The sequence below is a fragment of the Podarcis filfolensis genome (genome assembly GCF_964270895.1).
Source record: "Podarcis filfolensis genome assembly, chromosome: 10".
Classification (NCBI taxonomy): domain Eukaryota; kingdom Metazoa; phylum Chordata; class Lepidosauria; order Squamata; family Lacertidae; genus Podarcis; species Podarcis filfolensis.
Window position 1 is genome coordinate 13961556 of NC_139612.1, and position 13215 is coordinate 13974770.

A 13215-nucleotide genomic window follows, 5' to 3' on the forward strand; every position below is an offset into this window, starting at 1 on the left:
GGAAGGCTGCACCAGCCTGTGTGGTGCTGACAGATGTGTGTGATGTCACACAATGGGCTTGGCTACCTGGGGGCGACCTGGCACCACTGTCTGGGGCAGGGGGGGGGGGTGAGGTGGTGGCACAAGTTAGCTGCAACTCACCTGTGAACCAGGACTGCGAATCCTAGCACTCCCAGTGGGAAGCTGAAGCAATTGTGGGATAGCAGGAGCAGGTACCCACATTGCAAGGTGACCCATATCCTGTTCACCTACATTCACAAGCTCAGGTACTACATCTCAATGGGGTGAATTCAAGGTTTGTGCTATGGCCATCATCCCATCAACACAAGCATATTCAGCTTGCCAGAAGGCAAGATCCACCCACTGCTCCCCCCGCATGCTGTTCAAGGGGTTCTCCCCAGCCCCACAGCCAATTCAAGGGGTTCAGAAGTGCTGGCTTCCACCAGCAGGACTCATTATTTGTATCCATCCCTATACAGCTGTCTCATGTTAAATAATTTGATCCCTTCTGAACCCACTCCATCACAGAATTTGTAAAGTTTTCCCTCGGAAAGATTACATACAATTTTGAAAGCCCCATTTTCTTGCATGTTTGACACATCGAATTCACCCTTCAAATACAAATGTATTTCCTCGCAACTGAGAAAGAGTCTGGTGAGAGTAATATTATCTGCAGTAAGGTACTGTAAGCAAGCGTGGAAAGCTTTAGCTCAGAGGTATCTTCAAAAGTGCAGAGTCATATTTCACCTCTGCGGTGGAAGATTTTGAGGACATCCTTGACGTTTGCTGCTTCTCATCTTTGGTAGCCATCATTAAGTCCCTTTTGTGCATCTCTCTCTCTCTCTCTCTCTATATATATATATAAATATATATATATATCTGTCATATATATCAGGAAGCAAATGCATGTAGAATGGATGTAATGACATGTTTTTTGCAAATGCATGTTGGATATGCAACTATAGTTATTAAAAGTGATTTTAAAATCTTGAAATATTAACATTTTGAAATAATTATCCTCAGAAGTGAAAAATTTGCTCAGCACTGCAGAAATACTGATGTCATGAGGACTTGAGTGTGTGTGTGACATGACACCGGATTGCCTGTGGCTTAGATCTGCTACCAGGACCTGCAACAGGGCCTTCTCAATGGTGGCACCAACATTGACTAGTTTTTGGTGCTAGCTGAAAACATTTCGCTTCTGACAGGCTTCCTGACTCAAGGAAGCTGGGGCAAACACATGGTTTGGTTTTTACAACACAGTATGTTGTTTTATTACAATGTTGTTAATCAACTTTTCTCTTTTTCCACACTATTGCATTGTTAGCTCCCCTGAGATCATTGTTACAATGACAGACAGGATACAACTCTGGTAAATTAAAATAAGCAGAATCAAAATATGTCCATATTATTTGAAACTTTTATCAGGTTAGTAATGCAGGCTCTGTGTAGATTTGCAACTAACGTTTTGTTTCCCGGAAAGCAGCAAAGTGTCCTGTTGCCATTTGCTAGAGCTGAACACAGTTTAAACCAGCATTTGGAAGCATATGGTATCATAACTCCTTCTTGAGACTGCAGCACCTCATGGTACTCTGCGTGCATCTAAAAGGCCAGGCGGCTGATTTTATATAATGACTTAAGAGAACTGCTGAAAAGGCAAGCGGGATTTAAACAGCTTAACACCTAGAAAGCCTTTTCAGTAATTGTTCTTATTAAAGCCCCAGTGCCTCTTCTCTTATGAGCACCCGGCGCTGTTTTAGATATTTGCAAATTACAACTTCATAATTCTATTTGGCATAGTCGATGCGAAAATGACCCAAATTTACCCCTTCACTAAATACAGTTCTTATCTGGGGCACTTTTGTTCCATCTGAAGGCATTTGCCCCTCGATGTGAACAGCAGATTGTCAAACATGCCCTGAAAAGCTTCTCCGTTAACTTGCAAGAGAAACAGCCAAAGGCTGGTAGAACAGCCACCATGTGTTCTTCAAAGAGCATGTGCTTTCAGATAGTAAAATTGCCCTAGGTTGTACAAATGTTCAGCATGGAATAGCTAATATGGATCAATTTTAGGAATCCATATGCTGGAGATCAGATACATAAGGCAGAACCAGATGCTGCAGAAGACTTGTGACTGCCATCAAAAGTGGTAGGGTCTTGTGAAACTTGCTGCACAATGTGACATTGTGAGGTAGTGAGTTTTCCCCACCAAGTACCACATTACTGGTGGGGATAGGCTTGATTCAGACATTACACTAACCTTAATTCATTGCTACATGAGAGTGATTCAGCTCAATTTACTCTCCACTGCACCATAAATTAGAAGTATCTACTTCCTGGTTTAAACCAAACTCAGTTGGTCATTAAACACACCATAAATTAGAAGTATCTACTTCTTGGTTTAAACTAATCTCAGTTTGTCATTTGACTTAGCAACTGAAGTTAATTTAAAGCTATAGTTTACTGGAACAAGTCAGAATTGTAAACCATAATTTGATCTGTCTTGTTCCACTAAACCATAGTTTAAACTAGCCGCAGTTGGTTCTTGTTGGTTGTAACAACAAACCATGGTTGGCTTAAACTTCAATGAGGGTGCTTCTGTCATCCTCGTCTGATTTATGCTGGAAATTAGAGGGATTGTGAAAGTGTTTTTGATTCCCTATGAAGGTTTTCTGTCAGCTACATATTAGCCACTTCTGTTTTGCAATCTTTCTTTTAAGGCAGGGCTTGGCATCTGGAACAAATGTTCCAAAAGTCTGATAGATGGGACCCTCCTGTCATTTTGGTTGTTGTTTTTTTTAATTCAAGAAAGAAACCCACTAGGCTGAACTAGAGAGAAATACTGCCAATCTAAAAGGGGAGCCTTTGCCCATCTAAAATTTGTTGGACTCAGACTCCCATCAGCCCTTGCCAGCATGGCCAATACTTACAGCTGATGGGAGTTGTAGTCCAACAACTTTTCTAGAGCTGCAACCTCCCACCATTGTTGACCATAATTTCTCTCTAATTTCCTTGAGGGGTTTTTTTAAAAGCCAAATTGACAGGACTGTCCCATCCAGCATATTTTTGAAGAGTTTATCTCAGATGCCAGCTCTACAGAAGACCCCAAGCTGCTAAGGTCATGGTAGGAGAATGAAGAAATAAGTAGGAACTGCAATGTGCTTAAAGGTAAAGGGACCCCTGACCATTAGGTTCAGCCGTGACCGACTCTGGGGTTGCAGCGCTCATCTCACTTTATTGGCCGAGGGAGCTAGGTCATGTGGCCAGCATGACTAAGCCGCTTCTGGCGAACCAGAGCAGTGCACGGAAACGCTGTTTACCTTCCCGCCGGAGCGGTACCTATTTATCTACTTGCACTTTGACGTGCTTTCGAACTGCTAGGTTGGCAGGAGCAGGGACCGAGCAACGGGAGCTCACCCCGTCACAGGGATTCGAACCGCCGACCTTCTGATCGGCAAGTCCTAGGCTCTGTGGTTTAACCTACAGTGCCACCCGCGTACCAACCTTTAACTGAGTGTTGCAGCTGTAGGCAGCAGTAATATTCAGTAATAAGGAAATAGAAAAGGAAAAGAAGTGGTTGATCTGGTAGTGTCCCCTGACATAGGTTTTAGGAGGAGACCCCAAAAGAAGGCTGAGGAATAACTGAAACCTTGCAGAGAATGGGAATATCTGACTGTGGGGCAGGAAGAAGCTGACTCTGTCCAGGAAAGTCAACTATCTGGGACTGGCCATGGAGATGTAGCAATCACAGATTAGATAGATACAGATAGATGATAGATGATAGATAGATAGATAGATAGATAGATAGATAGATAGATAGATAGATAGATGATAGATAGATGATAGATGATAGATAGATAGATAGATAGATAGATAGATAGATGATAGATAGATAGATAGATAGATGATAGAGATAGATAGATGATAGATAGATAGAGATAGAGACAGATAGATGATAGATAGATAGATAGATAGATAGATAGATAGATGATAGATAGATAGATAGATAGATAGATAGATAGATAGATAGATGATAGATAGATATAGATAGATAGATAGATAGATAGATAGATAGATAGATAGATAGATAGATGATAGAGATAGATAGATGATAGATAGTTAGATAGATAGACAGACAGACAGATAGATAGATAGAGATAGAGACAGACAGATAGATAGATAGATAGATGATAGATAGATAGATAGATATAGATAGATAGATGATAGAGATAGATAGATGATAGATAGATAGATAGAGATAGAGACAGATAGATGATATAGATAGATAGATAGATAGATAGATAGATGATAGATAGATAGATAGATAGATAGATAGATAGATAGATGATGGATATAGGAGAGAGAGAGAGAGAGACAGAGAGAGAGAGAGACAGACATACCCTCCAACATTTATCTGATGAAAATAGGGACATCCCATTTCATAATAATAATTATAATAATTTTATTATTTATACCTCACCCATCTGACTCTGTTGCCCCAGCCACTCTGGGTGGCTTCCAACATATAAAAAAACAAAACATTAAACATTTTTAAAAACTTCCCTATACAGGACTGCCTTCAGATGTCTTCTAAAGGTTGTATAGTTTCTTATCTCCTTCATTCAGGGGTCACATAACTCCATACCCTCCAACATTTCTCTGATGAAAAAAAAGGACGTCCTAAGGAAAAGTGGGACATTCTGGGATCAAATCAGAAACTGGGATGGCTTCTGTAAATCTGGGGCTGTCCCTGGAAAACAGGGACATTTGGAGGGTCTGAGACAGAGGCAGACAGAGAGATAGAAACTAGCAACCCCTATAAGGAATGTGGTATTAAATTCTCCTGTTATCTAGAGAGTGGGCGAGTTCAGCTCAAACAGCCTTAGATCTTCCAGGCATGAATAAATTAGAAATTTTGAGTGGAATCAAGTATTAATTGCATTCTTTGGTGTGCATGTGTTCTTTTACAAAATGTATTACTTAACCTTTCACCTACTATCCTGGAATTCCACTTAATCAAATATTTCATACTATGTGTGCACCACCTAATGGTAAGTCGGAGTAATTTTACCTGGTGAGTTTGCTTTGACGGTGCTTTGCTCCAATTTCTCTCCCTTTTCTGCTGTGAAATAGGTACTCTGCTATGATTCTGATGTGCTAATTGGTGTGATTCCACCGTAAGCGCATAGAATTAAGGCAGGGAAAGTCCTGGTTTCAAGGGGACTGGCCTCAAACAACCCTAAATTGTACGAAGATGCTGAGCTGAATAGAATCAGCAGTGAGGACAGTGCTGCTGCTGGATATATATATCATAGAATCATAGACTTTCAGAATTGTGGAGTTGGAAGGCACCCCAATCTAGTCCACCCTTGGAAATATGACCATAAAACCTTCACACACGTACACACCTTATTCTATTTAACAGCATCAAACATGAAAGAAAAGGGAATGCTCGGAGTGTACTTCATGTTTCAGAGAGAGAAACACCACTGTGTGTGTGTGTGTGTGTGTGTGTGTTGGGGGGCAGGACACGGGTGGCGCTGTGGTCTAAACCTGAGCCTAGGGCTTGCTGATCAGAAGGTCGGCAGTTCGAATCCCTGCAATGGGGTGAGCTCCCGTTGCTCAGTCCCTGCTCCTGCCAACCTAGCAGTTCGAAAGCACGTCAAAGTGCAAGTAGATAAATATGTACCGCTCTGGCAGGAAGGTAAACGGCGTTTCCGTGCGCTGCTCTGGTTCACCAGAAGCGGCTTAGTCATGCTGGCCACATGACCCGGAATCTGTACGTCGGCTCCCTCAGCCAGTAAAACGAGATGAGCACTGCAATCCCGGAGTCGTCCGCAACTGGACCTAATGGTCAGGGGTCCCTTTACCTTTAATCCTGATGTATATTTTGCTCTAGGGAGCTTAGTCAGAATCGAGTATACACTTTCAGAGTTAATGCTAAATGCAGCACCCTGGAACCTCGGTTATCAAACGTCTCTGTTGACGAACATTTTGGAACCCAAATGCCAAAAACCTGGAAGTAACTGCTTCGGTTTTTGAATGATATTTGGAAGCTGAACGTGCCACGCGGCTTCCTTTTTTAATTTCCCTATTGTATTGAGACTTCCGTTTTCAGTTTTTGGTTTCCAAATGTTTCAGAAGTCAAACTGTGTTCCAGAACAGACTACGTTTGAAAACCGAGGTTCCACTGTATTTCTGGTAAATGGGCTACACTAGTTGCTAGAGGGCCATGAAAATTTGTGTCCTGGGCTTTTTGGATTTGTCTACATAAGTACTACCTGAAACCAAAGGGGCACACTGGTTGCCAGATGTGAAATATATTGGCATCATTTTCAGCTCTCCTACACAACCAATCTGATTTTACATAAATGAAATACACTTCCAGTATTGGAGCCCAGCTGACGTCAGAACACAACTTTGGAGAGTTAAACTGTAAGGTGGGCAAAGTGTTTAGCTTCCATGCACATATAAAGGGGGGGGGGGTAAAGGACCCATAGATGGTTAAGTCTAGTCAAAGGTGACTATGGGGTTGTAGCACTCATCTCGCTTTCAGGCTAAGGAAGCCAGTGTTTGTCCGCAGACAGCTTTTCGGGTCATGTGGCCAGCATGACTAAACCGCTTCTGGCGCAACAGAACACTGTGATGGAAACCAGAGTGTGCGGAAACACTGTTTACCTTCCCGCCGCAGAGGTATCTATTTATCTACTCGCACTGGTGTGCTTTCAAACTGCTAGGTTGGCAGGAGCTGGGACAGAGTAATGGGAGCTCACGCCGTTGCCAGGATTTGAACCGCCAACCTTCTGATCGGCAGGCCCAAGAGGCTCAGTGGTTTAGACCACAGCATCATCCGTATCTCCATCATTCACATATATGCTACCTTTGCAGCAATTGTTGAAATGGCCGCCTCGGTACCCCTTTATACATAACTTGATGAGGATCAAGTTTAGCTCTAAGAAGCTCTTGTCTTCCTGAGTCATTTGGGCTCCGGCTGTGCTGATTTCTGCAGAGATTTTATGAGCACCATACTTCAAAAAAAGTAATAGAATATTTGTGCGACGAAAAGCTGCAAATGAATATCATTATGATCGAAGTCCTTCTATGTTATGGTTCAGGTATCTATCTCTATCCTACAGGAGCAGTATTAGCAGGAACCATAAAGGCAAAGTTCATTCTAAGTTCTATATTAAATATTTAAAAATAGCCACTCATGAGGAACATTAAGTAAGCCTTGTCACAAAGGACTTACACAAGGGTTGGCTGTCATCTTTATTACTTTTTGACAGAGATGCCATATTTTTAAAGATTCTTTGCATGTTTCTCTCTCTCCCTCACAGCTAGCCAGCCTTCTCTGATACTATATTGCCTTCTGTGTCCCAACTGCATTTTGCGCGTCGAGGTCCCCAAGCCACCCCAAAATAAACTCACACTTCACACAGAATTTTTGTTTAAGGTTTTTGGCATAATTTTGGCCACAACTTGATTTAAATACACAAATGTGAGTGGTTGCTTAGGCACTGGTTACGACTGTCTGTCCTTGCCCCAGGGACAGAACTGACTTCTGGCGGAAGCCAGTCAGGGAAAACAATATTGGAGGATAAATGAAGCTGGACAACAGACCCTCACCTCTCACCGCATGCTCCCAGGGGCTTGCACAGCTCAAACCCGATGCCAGGGATTTGGACAAAAGCATGACAAGCCCCCGGATTCCTTTAACGGAATTCCCTTGCAGCACCAGCATTGGAGAGGTAGGCACTTACCCCTCCACCAACCAATTTTTTAACCAATGTCTAACCACAATCCTTACAAGTTGTGACGATTTGCTACGCAGTCGGCAAAAACCAAATGGCACCAGCCAATCAGCCAAATGGACAAAATTCCTACCAGGCCCCTGCCCCAAAAGCAAATGACCCCATGACAGGCATAGCAAGGTCAAAGTGATAAGATCCCCATTTCAGGGAGGGTGGGCGGGTGATCCGGTGCACGCAGCAAAACAAAACACCCAAAGCTGTGTGCCCTGTATTTAAAACCTTTGTGTCCCACCCCCAAATTGGCAACATCAAAATCTCCCCAGAAACTCAATTGCCCAATGACTGCCTATGGCCATCCAAACAGATCTGCCCAGCGACAGTGGGGTGGCCTGCTAGACCCCACCGCAACACGTGCTCTCTGTTAGGGAGAACACGCTTTGTCCCCTAGCAATTTCACCTTCACATTGGTTGAGCTTTCACTAAACTGCTCCCCACCCCCTCAAGATCAGAACATGGCCACATCTGTCTTGTCTTGTAATGAGTTCGTGGTTTTCCAGAAGTTCCTGTACAAGGTTGAAGTGGTGGCACTGCTACCCAGAGCTTGAAAGACCTACTTATCATAAAGATTAATTCAAACTGGCCACCAAACTAGATCATCACAACAACAGAAATTCAATGAACGTCTGCCCTCCTAGATCAAGTTCCAGATCTTTGCATGAAAGTTGTGTAAGACAGCTCATGGGGTAAGGGAATCATGATAGATTAACTTTGTTACCAATCAACCAAAATGCAGACTTCTAGCTCTGAGGGCCTTCTGGCAGTTTCCTCACTGCGAGAAGTGAAGTCACAGGGAAGAAGGCAGAGGGCCTTCTCGGCTGAGACCCTACCTGCCTGTGCACAGTCTCCCGAGAGTGGTACATGCTCTAGTTATCTCCTGCTTAGACTACTGCAGTTCATTCTTTGTGGGGTGACCTTTCAAGGTGACTTGGAAACTACAACTAATCCAGAAAATGGCAGCTAGAAAGGTGACTGGAAGCAGCCTTCAGGACCATATCACACCAGTCCTCAAGGATCTTCACTGGCTCCCAGTACGTTTCCGAGCACAAGAGTTGTTGCTGACCTTTAAAGCCCTAAATGGCCTTGACTCAGTATACCTGAAGGAGCGTCTCCACCCTCATTGCACTGCCTGAACACTGAGGTCCACTTCCAAGGGCCTTCTGGCAGTTCCCCCATTGTGAGAAGTGAGGTTACAGGGAACCAGGCAGAGAGCCTTCTCGGTAGTGGTGCCTGCCCTGTGGAACACCCTCCCACCAGATGTCAAGGAAATAAACAACTGTCTGACTTTTATTTTATTTTTTAAAAATAATTTTTATTAACTGGCCAATCACATCAAATTAAATCACATCACATAAATTCCAAATTACAAAGCCAAATTTTTAAATTTTGTTGGGGGAACCCATACTTCAAGATCCAAAGGGGGATTCAGATAATCTTCTTATTACTGCGTTAATGTCCAAATCAGTCCCAATCAGTCCAAACAAAATTCATAATTCTATCCAGTCTTATCTTGGTGTTTCCACATCATATTTTATTCATATAATTTCTATTTTTCCTTTATGATCTCTTCTGTTAGTCTCCTTAAGCCGATAAGCAAAATAATAATCCTGTGTGGATTTCCCGTTCCTCCACTAAGTCCAGATGGTTTCCATATATCTCCTTCGTAGATAACACCGCTCTTTCCATCATAAATTTGGCATTTGTCGCTCTTAAGTCCCACCGAGAAGTTGATCCACGATATGTAAACAACTCTATTTCTCTCTTTCTCCTCCCAGACCCAAGAGCTCCAACAATGCCTCCCAAAATGGCGACGACATTTTTAACTGCGTCATTCCAAAACTCTTAGCTTTCCAGCTTCATCTTGAAACATTGCTTTGGTTCGAAAGTTTATCTCCACACAGCCTTAAATCCACAGCTTAAGTCCTTAGTTTCTGACTCATTAGGGGAGGGGATTCTTGTTAAATCACATAAGAAAAAGGAAGGCAGGTTTTTTCCCACCTCCCCCCTCAGTCATACCGTATCTTGATGTATCTTCTCATATTTTATTCTTGTCTTGTTATCAGAGATCTCTTCTGTCAGCAGTCTTTACTCCCCTTTTTCCTTGAAGCATGTGCAATTTATCTCATCCAAATTGTTTCTTTTGAAGATGCTTGCAACTAGCGGCGCGAATCAGGGACGGCATCCAGGAGTGCCGGAATCCCACAGGAGAGCTTTGTGCCTAGTGCCCCCACCCCCACAAATTCGGGGGTGGTATAGGGCACAGCAGGCAAGGGCCGTCCCCCCCACAATCCTGGGGAGGTTAAGGAGGCTAATTGCCCCCATCATAGCCTCCAAATTACCTCGTGTGGGTCGGAGAGATGTTATTGTCAGCCATCTTCCGATGCGCCACCTAGTGGCCCCCTAAACAACTATCTGACTTTTAGAAGACCTCTGAAAGCAGCCCTGTATTGGGAAGTTTTTAATGTTTGATGTTTTATTATGTTTTGATATGTGTTGGAAACTGCCCATATTAGTAGCTGGGGTATTATTATTGTTATAATATCTAGTTGAGTCCCTCAGGAGGACATACATTTTTAAATGATATATTTCTTGTCCTTTTTCAAGAAAAAAACACACACACATTCTGAAGGCATCAAACATTTGCATCTTTCCCTTCCTCCCAACGCAGATGCCATGGTTGCCAATAAAAACTACAGCTGTTCTGAGCAGTTTGCCAGAGGATTGCGCCAGCAGTTCAGTGTGAGCTTACAGCTTTAGCCTTCTCCCACCAAATGCCACTTTTGTTGACTTTCAGTGCTGAGTGCTCTTTTTGGGCTTCCAGACAGATTAATCAGTTACATTTCAAGAAACGGCAGCATCGCAGTCAGGAGTTAGCGCATCAGTATTCAGCCAGCAGCCATGGAACCACAATCTAGCTCATAACCAGATTTGTTTGCATCTTCCATCCTCTTAGGGCCAAACTAGCTCTGGCATTAAGCATTTGATGGGCTCCTGCATGCTGATTATCACCTCTAGGTTGGCTATAGACTAAGGCTTGCCGATCGGAAGGTTGGCGGTTCGAATCCCTGCGACGGGGTGAGCTCCCGTTGCTCGGTCCCAGTTCCTGACAACCTAGCAGTTCAAAAGCATGTCAAAGTGCAAGTAGATAAATAGGCCACATGACCCGGAAAAACTGTTTGCAGACAAACACCAGCTCCCTTGGCCTGTAAAGCGAGATGAGCACCACAACCCCAGAGTCGTTCACTCCAGCATGACTAAGCCTCTTCTGGTGAAACCATAGCAGCACATGGAAACACTGTTTACCTTCTTGCCAGAGCGGAACCTACAGTGGTACCTCAGGTTAAGTACTTAATTCGTTCCGGAGTTCCGTTCTTAACCTGAAACTGTTCTTAACCTGAAGCAACACTTTAGCTAATGGGGCCTCCTGCTGCCGCTGTGCCGCCGGAGCACGATTTGTGTTCTCATCCTGAAGCAAAGTTATTAACCTGAAGCACTATTTCTGGGTTAGTGGAGTCTGTAACCTGAAGCGTATGTAACCCAAGGTACCACTGTATTTATCTACTTGCACTTTGACATGTTTTCAAACTGCTAGGTTGGCAGGAGCTGGGACCGAGCAACAGGAGCTCACCCCGTCGCCGGGATTCGAACCACCAACCTTCTGATCAGCAAGCCCTAGGCTCAGTGGTTTAGACCACAACACCACCCATGTCTTTTTCTTTTATGCAGTCATTTATTTATTTATTTATTCCAAGTGTCTTAAAATACTGCAAGCAAGCGCCATTTAGGTCTCGCAGCTGGCCTACAGCCAGATGCTAGGCACCCCTAACGGGAAAACCAATCTGAACGATCATCTACCATCCCCACCAGTCATATACCCTACAATTGACTTGCAGTTCAATCACATTAAGTGCATCTCCCCCTTTGAGGGGAGGGAGGTAAATGTTTAGGCAAGATCGAATGACGCACAAGTCCATCCTACCATGCCCCATGAAGGCAACATTAGGAATAATGTGTCCCTACACAAACACACACACACCCCTTCCCCCCCCCCAACATCACCATTTCCGATGTGCTTACCACTTAGCCCCTTTAAATAACCTGATTGTCAGCCGTGCTGAAACAATGACTGAACGAAGGGTTTACTCAGGTCAAGGTTTCCCTCCCATAGCAGCTGCTGTAGCTTTTGCTCTCTTTTCACTGCCCGTATTCATCAGGACTTTTACGACCTAAAGGAGGCTGGCTTCTCCGGTCGCCAAAGCAGTAAAGTTATGTAAGGATGGGCACACTTCAAATAGTTTGGAAGACCTTTCAGCAGCCCACAAAACCAGACTTCTGGGGACAGCGTAGCAATAAGCCTACAGAATGCCTTAAACAGGGAAACTCGAGACAAGGGGCTTTGATGGTTGTAAAACTGGAATACAAATGGACTTCTCTTTTGTGGCTGAAGGCAGTGCGTGGTCAGAAACGGTTTTTAGCATTCTCAAAGCCCTGTGGCGTGCACATGTTGAGTTCGGCAGGACTTACCGTCAAGGAAGCTTGCTTGGGACTGCAGCCTTTGAAAACACAAATATTTATTCAATGGAATGGCTGTTCAGCTTAAAAAGAAGAAGGTAGAAACACTTCTAAGCTGTTTGCATAAAATGAATGTACATTAAAATGATCAATAACAGAGTTAAAAACTAGGGGAGGAATTCAATATTGCAGACCCTCCAAGTGTCCCTATTTTCCAGGGACAGTCCCGGATTTGCAGAAGATGTCCCGGTTTCTGATTTGATCCCAGAATGTCCCGCTTTTCCTTAGGACGTCCCTATTTTCATCGGAGAAATGTTGGAGGGTATGGAGTTACGTGAACTACCAGCCAAGGAGATAAGTAGCTGTAGAACCTTTAGAAGACACCTGAAGGCAGCCCTATATAGGGAAGTTTTTTAAAATGTTTAATGCTTTATTATTATTTTTATATGTTGTAAGCTTCCCTGGGTGGCTGGGGCAACTGAGTCAGATGGGCAGAGTATAAATAATAAAATTATTAGTATTATTATGGAACAGGAGATCCCTATTTTCATCAGAGAAATGCTGGAGGGTATGATATTGTGCTATGTTGGTTGTTCTGGTAGGGCAAGCATGTCTTCCGCCGCAAAGTTTGGTCCAGGGGTTCTCCCACACACACACCTGAGCCAGTTTTGGGGGCACGGGGGTGTGCAATTCTGTTGCACAAGTGGAAGACCTTGTGCAAGCTTACTGCTATCTGGACTCATTAGCTGAATCCTGCCCTAGGTAACCAAGTCATTGTTGTTTTTAAAATGTAAATAAAACCAGCAGTTACAAATGTATATATAATCAAAACGCATTAGGTGCAATGGTGGGTTGGATTGCCAAAGGTTTTTCCCCTCCTTTCCAGACCCTTTTT